The sequence below is a fragment of the Bufo bufo genome, chromosome 6 (assembly GCF_905171765.1).
Source record: "Bufo bufo chromosome 6, aBufBuf1.1, whole genome shotgun sequence".
Classification (NCBI taxonomy): Eukaryota; Metazoa; Chordata; class Amphibia; order Anura; family Bufonidae; genus Bufo; species Bufo bufo.
In genome coordinates, this window is record NC_053394.1 from 270,976,117 (window position 1) to 270,990,469 (window position 14,353).

The window sequence follows — 14,353 nt, forward strand, 5'->3', positions numbered from 1 at the left end:
TCACATTTAGGACAGAAATACAGCTTTTTGGTTAGGGTGAAAAAAACCTCTAATATCCTGCACATCTGGGATTACACGTGCATAAATCATTGTCACATTTAGGACAGAAATACGGCTTTGGCATACTGGGGTGAATAAAGCCTCTAATATACTGCACATCTGGAATTACACGTGCATAAGTCACTGTCACATTTAGGACAGAAATACAGCTTTTTGGTTAGGGTGAAAAAACCCTCTCATATACTGCACATCTGGGATTACACGTGCATAAGTCACTGTCACATTTAGGACAGAAATACAGCTTTTTGGTTAGGGTGAAAAAAAACTCTAATATACTGCACATCTGGGATTAGACAAGCATAAGTGACTGTCACATTTAGGACAGAAATACAGCTTTTTGGTTAGGGTGAAAAAACCCTCTAATATACTGCACATCTGGGATTACACGTGCATAAGTCATTGTCACATTTAGGACAGAAATACGGCTTTGGCATACTGGGGTGAAAAAAGCCTCTCATATACTGCACATCTGGGATTACACGTGCATAAGTGACTGTCACATTTAGGACAGAAATACAGCTTTTTGGTTAGGATGAAAAAAACCTTTAATATACTGCAAATCTGGGATTAGACAAGCATAAGTGACTGTCACATTTAGGACAGAAATACAGCTTTTTGGTTAGGGTGAAAAAATCCTCTAATATACTGCACATCTGGGATTACACGTGCATAAGTCATTGTCACATCTAATTAGGACAGAAATACGGCTTTGGCATACTGGGGTGAAAAAAGCCTCTAATATACTGCACATCTGGGATTACACGTGCATAAGTCACTGTCACATTTAGTACAGAAATACAGCATTTTGATTAGGGTGAAAAAACCCTCTCATATACTGCACATCTGGGATTACACGGGCATAAGTCACTGTCACATTTAGGACAGAAATACAGCTTTTTGGTTAGGGTGAAAAAACCCTCTAATATACTGCACATCTGGGATTACACGTGCATAAGTGACTGTCACATTTAGGACAGAAATACAGCTTTTTGGTTTGGGTAAAAAAAAACCTCTAATATACTGCACATCTGGGATTACACGTGCATAAGTCACTGTCACATTTAAGACAGAAATACAGCTTTTTGGTTAAGGTGAAAAAAGCCTCTAATATACTGCACATCTGGGATTACACGTGCATATGTCACTGTCACATTTAGGACAGAAATACAGCTTTTTCGTTAGGGTGAAAAAACCCTCTAATATACTGCACATCTGGGATTACACATTCATAAATCTCAAAAAATCCTCTGTTCTATTGCTGGGTGACATGAACCCCCTTTTGCCGTGAATGAACCCCTGCTCTGCATTGCTGACAGGGGCCTAAATCTCTCTAAATCCTCTGTTCTATTGCTGGGTGACATGAACCCCCTTTTGCCGTGAATGAACCCCTGCTGTGCCTGGGTGACAGGGGCCTAAATCTCTCAAAAGCCTCTGTTGTATTGCTGGGTGACATGAACCCCCTTTTGCCGTGAATGAACCCCTGCTGTGCCTGGGTGACATGGGCCAAAATCTCTCAAAATCCTCTGTTGTATTGCTGGGTGACATGAACCCCCTTTTGCCGTGAATGAACCCCTGCTCTGCATTGCTGACAGGGGCCTAAATCTCTCAAAATACTCTGTTCTATTGCTGGGTGACATGATCCCCCTTTTGCCGTGAATGAACCCTTGCTATGCCTGGGTGACAGGGGCCTAAATCTTTCAAAATCCTCTGTTGTATTGCTGGGTGACATGAACCCCTATTTGCCGTGAATGAACCCCTGCTGTGCCTGGGTGACAGGGGCCTAAATCTCTCAAAATCCTCTGTTCTGTTGATGGGTGACATGAACCCCCTTTTGCCGTGAATGAACCCCTGCTCTGCATTGCTGGCAGGGAACTAAATTTTGTGAAAACATCTGTTACTGATCGGAAGATGCGTGACTACAAGCGCATGCTAATGATAGCATTCGCACCTGACAGCGGAGGCACAGTGGAAGCACAAGGCGAAGGCAGAGGAGGAGGAAGAGGTCGCCAATGCAGCTGGGGCACCACCAGCACCTGAGAAGGCAGGGTTGGCATGGCCAAAATGTGGAAAAGCTTTGTCAGCCTTGGAGGTGCTGACCTGCCCTGCAGCCAGTGTATAGGGTGAACGTGTGTTTAGTATGGCAGAGAGCATTATCACAGGCCGCAGCCAATGTGGACAAGCTTATGTTTATTAAAATGAACCAGGCATGGATCCCACAGGACTTGTCCGTACCTTGTGCAGAATGGACATTTATACCAGCCTCAACCATCCATTCTTGTACTCAAGTGCACTTATTCTTAGTTTTATTTTGTTATATGTCCCAATATTTTGGGGGATACCCCAATTTTTAAATAAAAAATAACACAAATCAGTGTTGGCTACCTATTCCTCCTTCACCGCCACTTCCACCTACACCGCCACGTGAACCTACACTGCCACATCCACCCATCCACCGCCTCCTCAACCTCCTACTCCTAGATCCAGATTGTTATTTTAAATTTTTCTGTATTTTATGTTATTTTAAGTCATTTCCCTATCCACATTTGTTTGCAGAACAGTTGTCATGCTCTTAAGCACATTTTGATGTCTTTTGCAGCCCTCTAGCCTTTTCCAGGACTCTTTTAGAGCCATTTTAGTGCTCAAAAGTTCGGGTCCCCATTGACTACAATGGGGTTCGGGTTCGGGGTCAAGTTCTGGTCATGTTCGGGTCCCGAACCCGAACTTTTTTTTCAAGTTCGGCCGAACCTGCCAAACCCGAACATCCAGGTGTCCGCTCAACTCTAGTCAGGAGCAATCCAGGCCTTGTTAATTTTTATAAGAGTCAACCGGTCAGCATTTTCAGTTGACAGGCGGATGCGCTTATAAGTTATTATGCCCCCAGCAGCACTAAATACCCGCTCTGACAAAACGCTGGTGGCAGCTCAGGCCAGCACCTCCAAGGTGTAGAGCGCCAGTTCGTGCCACGTGTCCAGCTTGGACTCCCAATAGTTGTAAGGCACAGGGGGATCATTGAGGACGCAGACACGGTCTGCTACGTACTTCCTTCACCATCTTCCAAAATGTTTCCCTCCTTGTAACAGTAGGCCATGCATCAGGGTGAGGGTGCAGGCAGGGTGTCAGGAAACTGTCCCAGACCTTGGAGAGTGTTGCCCTGCCTCTGTTGGAACTGCTGTATGTTCCCCTCATCTCCCCTCCTTGGTTACCCAAGAAACTACATACTCTGCCACCAGCGTTGTCAGCTGGAAATTTTTGGAGCAATTTTTCCACAAGGACCTTCTGATATTGCACCATTTTGCTAGTCCTCTCCAGCACAGGAATGAGAGATGAGAAGTTATTTTTGTAGCTGGGGGTCGAGAAGGGTGAACAACCAGTAATCTGTGTTGGCCAAAATGCGTACAACGCGAGGGTCACGGGAAAGGCAGCATAACATAAAGTCAGCCATGTGTGCCAGAGTCCCAACAGACAAGATTTTGCTGTCCTCATCAGGAGGATGGCTCCCAATCTCCTCATCCTCTTCCTCCTCTTCTGCCTATCCACACTGAACCGATGGAATAAACCTGCTATGGGTACTACCCTCTATAGTGGAGGCCACCGTCTCCTGCTTCTCCTCCTCATCCAATTCGTGCTGAGAAGATGAACTGAGGGTGGTCTGGCTATCACCCTGTGTACTGTCTTCCCCTATTTTCACCTCTTCCACATGCAAAGCGTCCACCTTCATTGTGAGCAGCGAGCGTTTCAGTAGACACAGAAGCTGGATGTTTATGCTGATAATAGCGGCATTGCTGCTCACCATCTGTGTTGATTCCTCAAAAATGCATAAAACCTCACAGAGGTCAGACATCCATGCCCACTCATCGCTTGTGAAGAGCGGCAGCTGACTGGAAAGGTGACGACCATGTTGCAGCTGGTATTCCACTACTGCCCTCTGCTGCTCACAAAGCCTGGCAAACATGTGGAACGTGGAGTTCCAGCACATGCTTACGTCGCACACCAGTCAGTGAGCTGGCAATTGCAGACCGGCGGCAGCTGTAGATGACTTTCGGAAATGGGCACACACGTGGTGCACCTTCACCAGTAGCTCAGGCAAATTTGGGTAGGTTTTGAGAAACCGCTGAACCACTAAGTTTAACACGTGGGTTAGGCATGGTATGTGTGTGAGCTTGCCGAGCTCCAAAGCCGCCACCAAGTTACGGCCATTATCAGACACAACAACGCCTAGTTGTAGGTTGAATGGAGAGAGCCACAGCTCAATCTGGTCCCTAATACCCTGCCACAGCTCTGCGGCGGTGTGCTGTTTGTCACCTAAGCAAATACGTTTCAGCACTGCCTGTTGCCGCTTCCCCACTGCAGTGCTACACTGCTTCCAGCTACTGACTGATGGCTGACTGGAGCTGCAAGAAGACAATTCAGAGGTGGAAGTGGAGGAGGAGGTGGAGGAGGAGAAGGAGGGGTTGCAGCCACTAATGTAGGTGGTGGTGGAAATCCTGATGGAAGTAGGACCCGGAATCCTTGGCGTCGGTAGCACCTGTGCCATTCCAGGGTACGACTCGCTCCCAGCCTTCACAACGTTCACCCAGTGTGCCGTCAGGGAACTGTAGCGTCCCTGGCCAAAAGCACTTGTCCATGTGACAGTCATTAGGTGGACCTTCCTAATAACTGCGTTGGTCAGGGCACGGGTGATGTTACGGGACACATGCTGGTGTAAGGCGAGGGCGGCACACCGGGAAATATTGTGGTGGCTGGGGACTGAGTAACGAGGGACGGCCGCTGCCATCAGGCTGCGGAAAGCCTCAGTGTCCACAAGCCAAAATGGCAACATTTCCAGGGCCAGCAATTTGGAAAGGTGCGCATTTAGTGCTATGGCCTGTGGGTGGGTGGCTGAGTATTTGCACTTTCGTTCAAAGGCCTGGGGTATGGACATCTGCACGCTGCGCTGGGACAAAGAAGTGGATGTGCTAGCAAGTAAGTGAAAGAGAGTGGGGGCACACGACTAACTGGCGCCAATGGACACAAATCGTGTTGAATTAAAAACAATTAATTTATTCCTAGTATATAAAAAAACGAATAGATGCACACTACGATATGTCTTAATTATTATATAGCATGATAATACATAAATTAGATGAAAATATGAATAAAGATAAGAATAAAAATAATTATAATTGAAAATGAAAAATAAAGAAATAAATCACCGGTGAACAATAAGTAAAGATAAAAAACTGCGGTACAGATAATGTCACTGGTATTAATATTGAGTACTCCAACGATCGAGGTTCAAATAAAAACAATATAGAGGTCGTTGGACCAGTTGGTTAGTCCGTTGGATGTCCCAAAAGTCCCGGGGTTAAAAAATGGAAAAAAGGTTGGACAAGTATTAGTGCAAGTATAGGTGCAACACTGTTAGTATTAGTACATAATTAAATGGCAGAACCGTATTCACGTGAATCTGGCAGTGTTGGCTGCAAATACTCAGTATTCAGTAAGTATAATCCACAGTTAATGTTAGTTCACTGCTATTTTTATCGCTTGTACATAAAGTTGGCAGTGTTTACTGCGGTACTTTACCGGTCTTGGAGTCGTTGTATATCATGCTGTGGTAAGTTGACTGTATTCGGCAGGACCTTCCGTGGGTCCGATGATGACGTGTCACGTGTTGATGCGTAGTTACATGTTGGCCCACGTAATCGGACTGAGTCATGTGATATATGCTGCCGTAATATGATGTCCGGACTGTACTTAAAAAGCTTGCTGTAAAACAAAGTACAGCCTGTAGCTTGCGGGCTTTTCAAAAAGGTGTGTTAGCAAATTTGGAAGATAAGTCTATAGTTCAATTCTTGTTGTGATTACTGCTGTACACCAAACGCAATTCAGGGCGGAGCGTGCCCCTTCCTCAGTGGTCAGTGTATTTGCGCTTTCCTTCAAAGGCCTGGGGTATGGACATCTGTACGCTGCGCTGGTGATCCAGAAGTGGATGTGCTAGCTGATGGTGCTTACGAAAGTCCAGATGCAGGGCAGGCCTGTGTCTTGGACAGGGTATTGGCCAGCACATAACACAGGGGAAGAGGAGGCAGTCATGTGATCCGCAGACACTGATTGTGGACCCAGGCATTCGGCCCACCTATTAGGGTGCTTTGATGCCATGTAGTGGATCATGCTGGTAGTGGTGAGGTTGCTAGTGTTCACGCCCCTGCTCATTTTGGTACGGCACAGGTTGCAAATGACAATTCTTTTATTGTCCGTACTTTCATCAAAAAAGCGGCAGACTGCGGAACACCTACCCCTTGGCAAGGGAGATTTCAGAAAGTGGGTGCTCCAGGGAACAATTGCGGGCCTGTTTGGTGTGGCCCGCCTTCTCCCTTTTGCCACCCCACTGCCTTTTCCAGCCTGTTGCGGTGCTGCGGATCCCTCCAACTCAGTACTGCTGTCCTTGCTCGGCTTGCCACCTTCCCAGGTTGGGTCAGTGATTTTATCGTCCACCACCTCCTCCTCCACTTCCTCACTCTGGTCATCAGCAGCGAAAAAATTACACTGAATGTCACTGATACTTAGGATGGGCAAACGTTATACAGGAGATGTAGCACAGGTGTTAATCCAGGGACACTGATGGTCCTAGTGGCCAATTGTAAATAATGTAGCACAGGTAATGTCACTGTCACCAGAAGCGAAAAAATTTGACTATATGTCACTGATATTTCGGATGCGCTAACGTTATACTGGATTTGTAGCGCAGGTAATGTCACTGCCACAAGCAGCAAAAAAATTTGACTGAATGTCACTGATATTTTGGATGGGCAAACGTTATACAGGAGATGTAGCGCAGGTAATGTCGCTGCCACCAGCGGTGAAAGAATTAGACTGATTGTCACTGACATTTCGGATGCGCTAACGTTATACTGGAGATATAGCACAGGTAATGTTGTGGCGGTAATGCAGCGGCCAAACAATTGCACGCAATTTAGCGCAGGTTGCGCTAAAAATATATATTGCTGCCAGATACAACAATCGTCCTTAAAAGGACTTTTGGGTCTCTACAATAGCGCGCAATTTAGCGCAGGTTGCGCAAAAAATATATATTGCTGCCAGACACAACAGTATTTCTTAAAAGGACTTTTGGGTCTCTAACACCAACCCTGCCTAACAAAAAAATAAAATTCAATTAAATCAATTCCCTACACTATCTGTCCCTTCTACAGCACAGCTCTCCCTGACTAACACTGAGCCGAACCACGTGTCATCGGGTGCTTTATAGCACCCGATGACGCGTTTCGGCTGGCCAATCACTGTAATGCCAGTAACCAACATGGCTATTGCATTACAGTGAGTAGTAGTACTTACGAGCACGTTTATTGGCTGCGTAGTAGCCAACAAACACGCGGGAAGGAGACTCGAGCATCGCGTTCGAGCACACGCAGTAGGAGGGTGGAAGGGAGTTATCACAGGAACCACTGAGGGTAAAGATGGTGGAAAAGGATGCTCCACTTGGGACTGGTTTACATGACTATATATTATAATATAGGGTTATGACACATAGGGTATTGATGTGGAATGTGAGAGGGTTGGCGGATAAGATAAAAAAGAGAGTAGTTTTTTATATAGTAACTAAACATCTTTCTGCGATTGTAGGTTTAGTTAAAACTCATTTTAATATTAGAGAACATGGATTATATGAAAAAGAAATGGGCTCAGTATGAATATCATTCATTCCTTTCAACACACTCACGTGGTGTGAGTGTATATATACATAAGAAGGTAGAATATGAACCAATGGGACAGATGATAGAAAGGGAGGGAAGATTATTATTTTTTTTATATTGTCACTGGAACAGGATGATCTGTGTGTTAGCTTTTGTATATATGCCTTCACCATTTGCAATGCAGGTTATGTCATGGTTAGCCGAATTTGTATGCAGCAAGAGTAAGTGTCCGATACTAGTGGTGGGAGATTTTAATAGTGTAATGGAGATAGAGAAGGATAGAGTACCTAGTTGGAAAGAAACAACAGGAGGTAACACTTTACTTTTTAGAACATGTCAGGAAATGGCATTAATTGATATTTGGCGCTACTTAAACGGAGATAGGAAAGTGTTTTCATGCTATAGTCGTTCATATAACGCTATGTCAAGAATTGACCTAGCCCCGATTTTATAGAGAAGATGGTTAGTATGAAATACAAAGCACATAGTGTCTCTAATCATTCCCCTATATTGCTGGTGGTAAAAGAAAAGGAGGTTGATAGGGAGGCCAGAAGGTTCAGATTGAATCCTCATTGGATTTTGTTAGTTAAAGAACAAGACCTCATATGTAAAGAGATTAAAGAGTTTTCGAATAGAAATGTTGGATCAACTCATATTCATTTTGTCTGGGATGAACTTAAAGCATTTCTCAGGGGTTTATACTATGGGAAAATAAGGAAAATGAGGGCAACATTTGCTAAAATGGAGAAGCAGTTCGAGGAGAGGGTTAGTGGATTAGAGAAAGAGATTATAAATAATAATAACATAGAAACTCAACAACAGTTAGCAAAGGCTAGGGAGGAATATAAAAGCTACTTATTCAATAAAGAAAAAGACAGAATTTTTTTTCTTGGACAGAGACATTTCTGTGAAGCAGGGAAACCTGGACGACTATTAGCATCGATAGTACAAAATCAAAAAGAGAACAATAAAATCAGGTGTCTTAAGATAAAGTATGGATTGGTAATATAACTCATAATGGGGAATTTATTAGGCTTGAGTTTGTCGACTATTACTCCACATTATATCAATCTGAGGTGGGAGGAAAAGATGAGGAAATAGATTCATATTTAAACATGATAGATATACCAGTTTTAACGGATGAGGAAAGAGAGATATCAAATGCCCCCATACAGTTATGTGATTTAATGGAAGCGGTAAGACATATCCGGGGGAATTCCTCCTCGGGATCAGATGGACTTCCATTTGAAATCTATAAGCAATATGGGGAGGTGTTGTTACTAGTGTTGATCGAGCACCAAAGTGCTCCTGTGCTCGAGTAGAACACTTTGCGATGCTCGGGTGTACTACCAAGCACAATGGAAGTCAAGGGGAGAACCCCAGGCACTCCCTGCTCTGAAGAGGGGAGGGTGTCGGGACTTCGGCTTAGGAGTCCCTGCTCTGACTCCATATATAGCTATGTCCATATATGGAGTCAGTGCTTGGGGACACCCCAGTGCATTAAAATCTAATTTAACCTGTATTTCAGAAAAGTTTCTGTCGGGATTAAAACTTCTGTATTAGAGGCAAGGCACTTGCCTCTGTATTAGAGGCAAGGCACTTAACCACTCAGTATTAACCACTGTATTAGAGGCAAGGCACTTAACCACTCAGCTATAATAGCTGCATATCCAGTTACTTAAAAAAATTAATAAAAATATGAGACTTCTACTGTACTGTACTTCTACTGAGACAGTAGACAGTAGAAGTCTCATTCTTTTTTAGTGACTGGCTATGCAGCTATATAGTGTAGTGGTTAGAGTTCTGGGCTATGATGCAGAAGCTGTGAGTTCAAATCCCATCACAAACTTTTTCAGAAATAGAGGTTAAATTAGATTTATATATTTTATATTTTTTTAGTAATTGTAAAAAATGTATGGCAACAAAATAAATGTGTAATTAATAAGATTTTTTATATATATATATATATATATATATATATATATATATACAGTACAGACCAAAAGTTTGGACACACCTTCTCATTCAAAGAGTTTTCTTTATTTTCATGACTATGAAGGCATCAAAACTATGAATTAACACATGTGGAATTATATACATAACAAACTAGTGTGAAACAACTGAAAATATGTCATATTCTAGGTTATTCAAAGTAGCCACCTTTTGCTTTGATTACTGCTTTGCACACTCTTGGCATTCTCTTGATGAGCTTCAAGACGTAGTCCCCTAAAATGGTCTTCCAACAGTCTTGAAGGAGTTCCCAGAGATGCTTAGCACTTGTTGGCCCTTTTGCCTTCACTCTGCGGTCCAGCTCACCCCAAACCATCTCGATTGGGTTCAGGTCCGGTGACTGTGGAGGCCAGGTCATCTGGCGCAGCACCCCATCACTCTCCTTCATGGTCAAATAGCCCTTACTTTCAAAGTTTTCCCAATTTTTCGGCTGACTGACTGACCTTCATTTCTTAAAGTAATGATGGCCACTCGTTTTTCTTTACTTAGCTGCTTTTTTCTAGCCATAATACAAATTCTAACAGTCTATTCAGTAGGACTATCAGCTGTGTATCCACCTGACTTCTCCTCAACGCAACTGATGGTCCCAACCCCATTTATAAGGCAAGAAATCCCACTTATTAAACCTGACAGGGCACACCTGTGAAGTGAAAACCATTTCAGGCGACTACCTCTTGAAGCTCATCAAGAGAATGCCAAGAGTGTGCAAAGCAGTAATCAAAGCAAAAGGTGGCTACTTTGAAGAACCTAGAATATGACATATTTTCAGTTGTTTCACACTTGTTTGTTATGCATATAATTCCACATGTGTTAATTCATAATTTTGATGCCTTCAGTGTGAATCTACAATTTTCATAGTCATGAAAATAAAGAAAACTCTTTGAATGAGAAGGTGTGTCCAAACTTTTGGTCTGTACTGTATATATGTATACAGTAGCAAGAAAAAGTATGTGAACCCTTTGGAATGATATGGATTTCTGCACAAATTGGTCATAAAATGTGATCTGATCTTCATCTAAGTCACAACAATAGACAATCACAGTCTGCTTAACCTAATAACACACAAAGAATTAAATGTTACCATGTTTTTATTGAACACACCATGTAAACATTCACAGTGTAGGTGGAAAAAGTATGTGAACCCCTAGACTAATGACATATCCAAGAGCTAATTGGAGTGAGGTGTCAGCCAACTGGAGACCAATCAATGAGATGAGATTGGAGGTGTTGGTTACAGCTGTCCTGCCCTATAAAAAATAGGGTTTGAACCAAATAAATAGATTTTAGTGGTGGATTATCCTCAAAGGCAGGTCAAGATGTTTTAGTTTTTTCCCCCTAAACCTTTGGGACCTACAGTACTATTAAATCAGAGCCTGAGCCCACCGGAGTATCCTCTGGTACTCTAGTGGGCTAGTCCCACCCTGCCTCACAGTAAGAATGCCCTGTAAGTGCTCCCACACAATAGTTATGCTCCATTACACAGTTGAACATCCCCTTAGCGCCTCCTTCACAGTAGAATGCCACCTTAGCACCTCCATACAGTAGTTATGCCCCCTTAGTGCCCCCATAATCATGTTCAGAAATTGAAAAAAAAACTATACTCAGAAAATAAAATCAGATTTAAAAAAAATGATGTCAATCTAGTCACTCTGGATTCGGGTTGAATTTATTTGTACCCATATCATATCTACAGAATGATTCATTAGAATCTGACCAGAAATGGATTTCAAGAAATTCACTCCTCTCTGTTAGCTAAGTATTCCTTATATATGATAGAATAGTGCTAAATTCATAACACTGATTTGTACTGTGTTGCTTTGTATGTAATGGGCTGGACGGTAACAAAACACATTCCTTATATATAATAAAGATTTCATAAAGCTGAAATATGCTACAAGATTTTTTGGGGGATTAATGGCGCTGTGTTATCAGGCTAATGGTGATTTTAGGCATGATGGAAAATTTTAACTAATGGCAGCTTCTGCCCAGTTTTGTGCATGTGTTGTACTCTGCTCCATATCAAGAGCGTACTAAGCTCAAAAGCTTAATTTTATTTACCCTGATACATTTCACACCCGACATGTTTTATTGTCATGGCCATACATACTCATATTAAATTCTGACATCTTTCTTGTTGTGCAAGGGAAAGAACTTGAAATGATATAACCCTGGATACAGATGATATTCCTCAAGGGAACAAAATGACTTGTATGGTGTGCAAAACAATTTTACGGCATGCATGAAAAGTCTCCTGCCTTAAAGGGAACCTGTCATCAACTTTATGCTGACCTCACTGAGGGTAGTATAAAATAGTGACAGAAATGCTGATGTCAGTGGTGTGTCACTCATGAGATAATAGTAAGTGGTTGCCGAGATCATAATGATTGCAGCCCAGGCCTTGAAAAGAGTCAAATCTACCTGAGAAGAGTCAGAGTTATTCATAATCTCTTGCACTCCACTCCCATGCTGATGATTGGCAGTTCCCTTCTAGGGGGAAAACTAGGTAGAAGACTGTCAATCACCAGCAGGTGGGCATGGACAGCAGGACCATGACTCTTCTGAGGTGGTCGTGACTCTTTTCCAGGCCCAGTCTGCAATGAATGTGATGTTGGTTCTCGGCAACCACTTACATTTAACTTTTAAATGACAAACCCATGAAATCAACTCACCTGTCTCTACTTTATTCTGCCGTTAGTATGAGCAGCATAAAGTTGATGACAGGTTCCCTTTAAAGGGGGTGTTCACCTTTTTGCGAGTATTTCAGCTCCTGGCCAAACTTGCAAAGGGAAGTATAGTTACCTGCTCCCCGCCACTTGGTCTTGGCTACTTTGTTCCCTGCTGCTGCATTACTCAGGCTGACATCCGCCTTGATGTCACTGCAATCAGTGACTGGCTGCACCAGTGACCTGCGTGACCAATTGACTGGCACCCAGCAGTGGGAAGAGGGTAAGTAGGCTTCCTTCTGCAGGTTTGGCCAATAGGGAAGGTCTGTACAAACACCCCTTTAAGAATGACAGCTGTTACTACTATGTGCATTGACATAATCTGTGTCCCTAAAAACTCTGGACCTACAGATGATCCAGTTGTGGAGGATGATGGAAAAGTATCAACGGTGTCTATATTGGATAACCCACTTTCTTTGGATATATTTGCATGATAACTGTTCTCTTAGGGAGGATAGGAAGGGCAGTACTAGTTTATACTGAGCAAGGGCTGTTCTTTTCACAGGCTTTGCTTTTTTACTTAAAGAGGACCTTTCACCACTCCTGACATACCTGTTTTAATAGCTTCATGCATTTCCCATGTAATAACAATTCTGGAACATCTATTCTTATGGCTCTATGTTGTGTCATTCCTTTATTATTTCTGCTAGAAGTTATGAATGAATTGCTATTAGCCTTCAGTAAGGGTACAGAGGGGTGGTAACAAGTTGGGGGAGGGGGGTGTACATGCGCAGACTCACTCTATCCAATCAGTGCCGCCATTTTCAGTCTGTGCAGGTACACACTCCGAACTTGTTACCTCCCCTCTGTACCCTTACTGCAGACTGCTAGCAATTAATTTATAACTTCTAGTAGAAATAATAAAGGAATGGCACAACATAGAGTCATAAGAATAGATGCTCCAGAATTGTTATTACACGGGGAATGCATGAAGCTATTAACACAGGCATGTCAGGAGAGGTCAAAGGTCCTCTGGGGTCCTGATTGGGGACCCTACTCAGTTACTTCAAAAAGTTTCCCAGAATTATTATGGTTTTAAACAGACGCAGTATGCTCATGTAGTTTCTTATCTCATATACATCTTCCTCATGCTTTCATACATTTTGCTCTCTCCTGACCCGTTTTTAATATAATAATATTACTCTGATTTGCTTACATCCACTTCCTGGTGCTGTATCCAACCAAACCCATGATGCACTTCTCCTTTCCCTGTCATATCTCCAGCATCGTCTCTAACAACATCCAGCTAATGTATAGCCCCTCCCTCCCAGCTAGTTACATAATCACTCCCCTATCACATCACCCGTTGCTGCTTTGACATGCCCATGGACATAACATCACAGGAAATAAGGAAGAGCTAGATGGACATGGTCATGTGACCACAGTCCAGAACGGAAGTTAGGAGCCTTAAAAGTTATAGAAATACATTACAAATTTACAGCCACCTTCTTTAAAACTTCTTTAAGGGTCCATTCACACATCCGTATGTGTTTTGCGGATCCGCAGAGGTATTATGCACATTCATCATAAAGAGTGGCCATGACACTACAGTGGGGCCCTTGGAGAAGCTCTCCTTATATTCAATGTGTGCACAGATGCCCCCTCCCCAGAGGAGTGAGCTCCTTATTTGTTAGGTTGCTCCTCGATATACAGTAAGTACTCACATGCTACTCAGGGGCATAGCTATAGGGGGTGCAGGGGTAGCAGTCACTACCTGGACCAGGAGCCTGAGGGGGCCCAAAGACCCTTGTGCCACATAAGAAAACATTGGTATTATAGAAAGTGCATACAGGTCAAGTTACACCTCTGGCTGGAGGGAAGGGGAAATCTCAAGAATTTGGCATGGGGGGGGCAATGTGCTTCCCT

At 43.2% G+C, this 14,353-nt stretch overlaps 2 protein-coding genes across 5 annotated transcripts in view; one reads left to right on the forward strand and one right to left on the reverse strand.

The window, feature by feature from the left end:
* The window catches only part of LRRC20 (leucine rich repeat containing 20), an 801,757-nt gene that overhangs the window by 485,717 nt on the left and 301,687 nt on the right, over positions 1–14,353 (forward strand). The gene's annotated exons all lie outside the window — the stretch shown is intronic.
* LOC121003240 (ropporin-1-like) overlaps positions 1–14,353 on the reverse strand; it is a 75,692-nt gene that overhangs the window by 61,100 nt on the left and 239 nt on the right. The gene's annotated exons all lie outside the window — the stretch shown is intronic.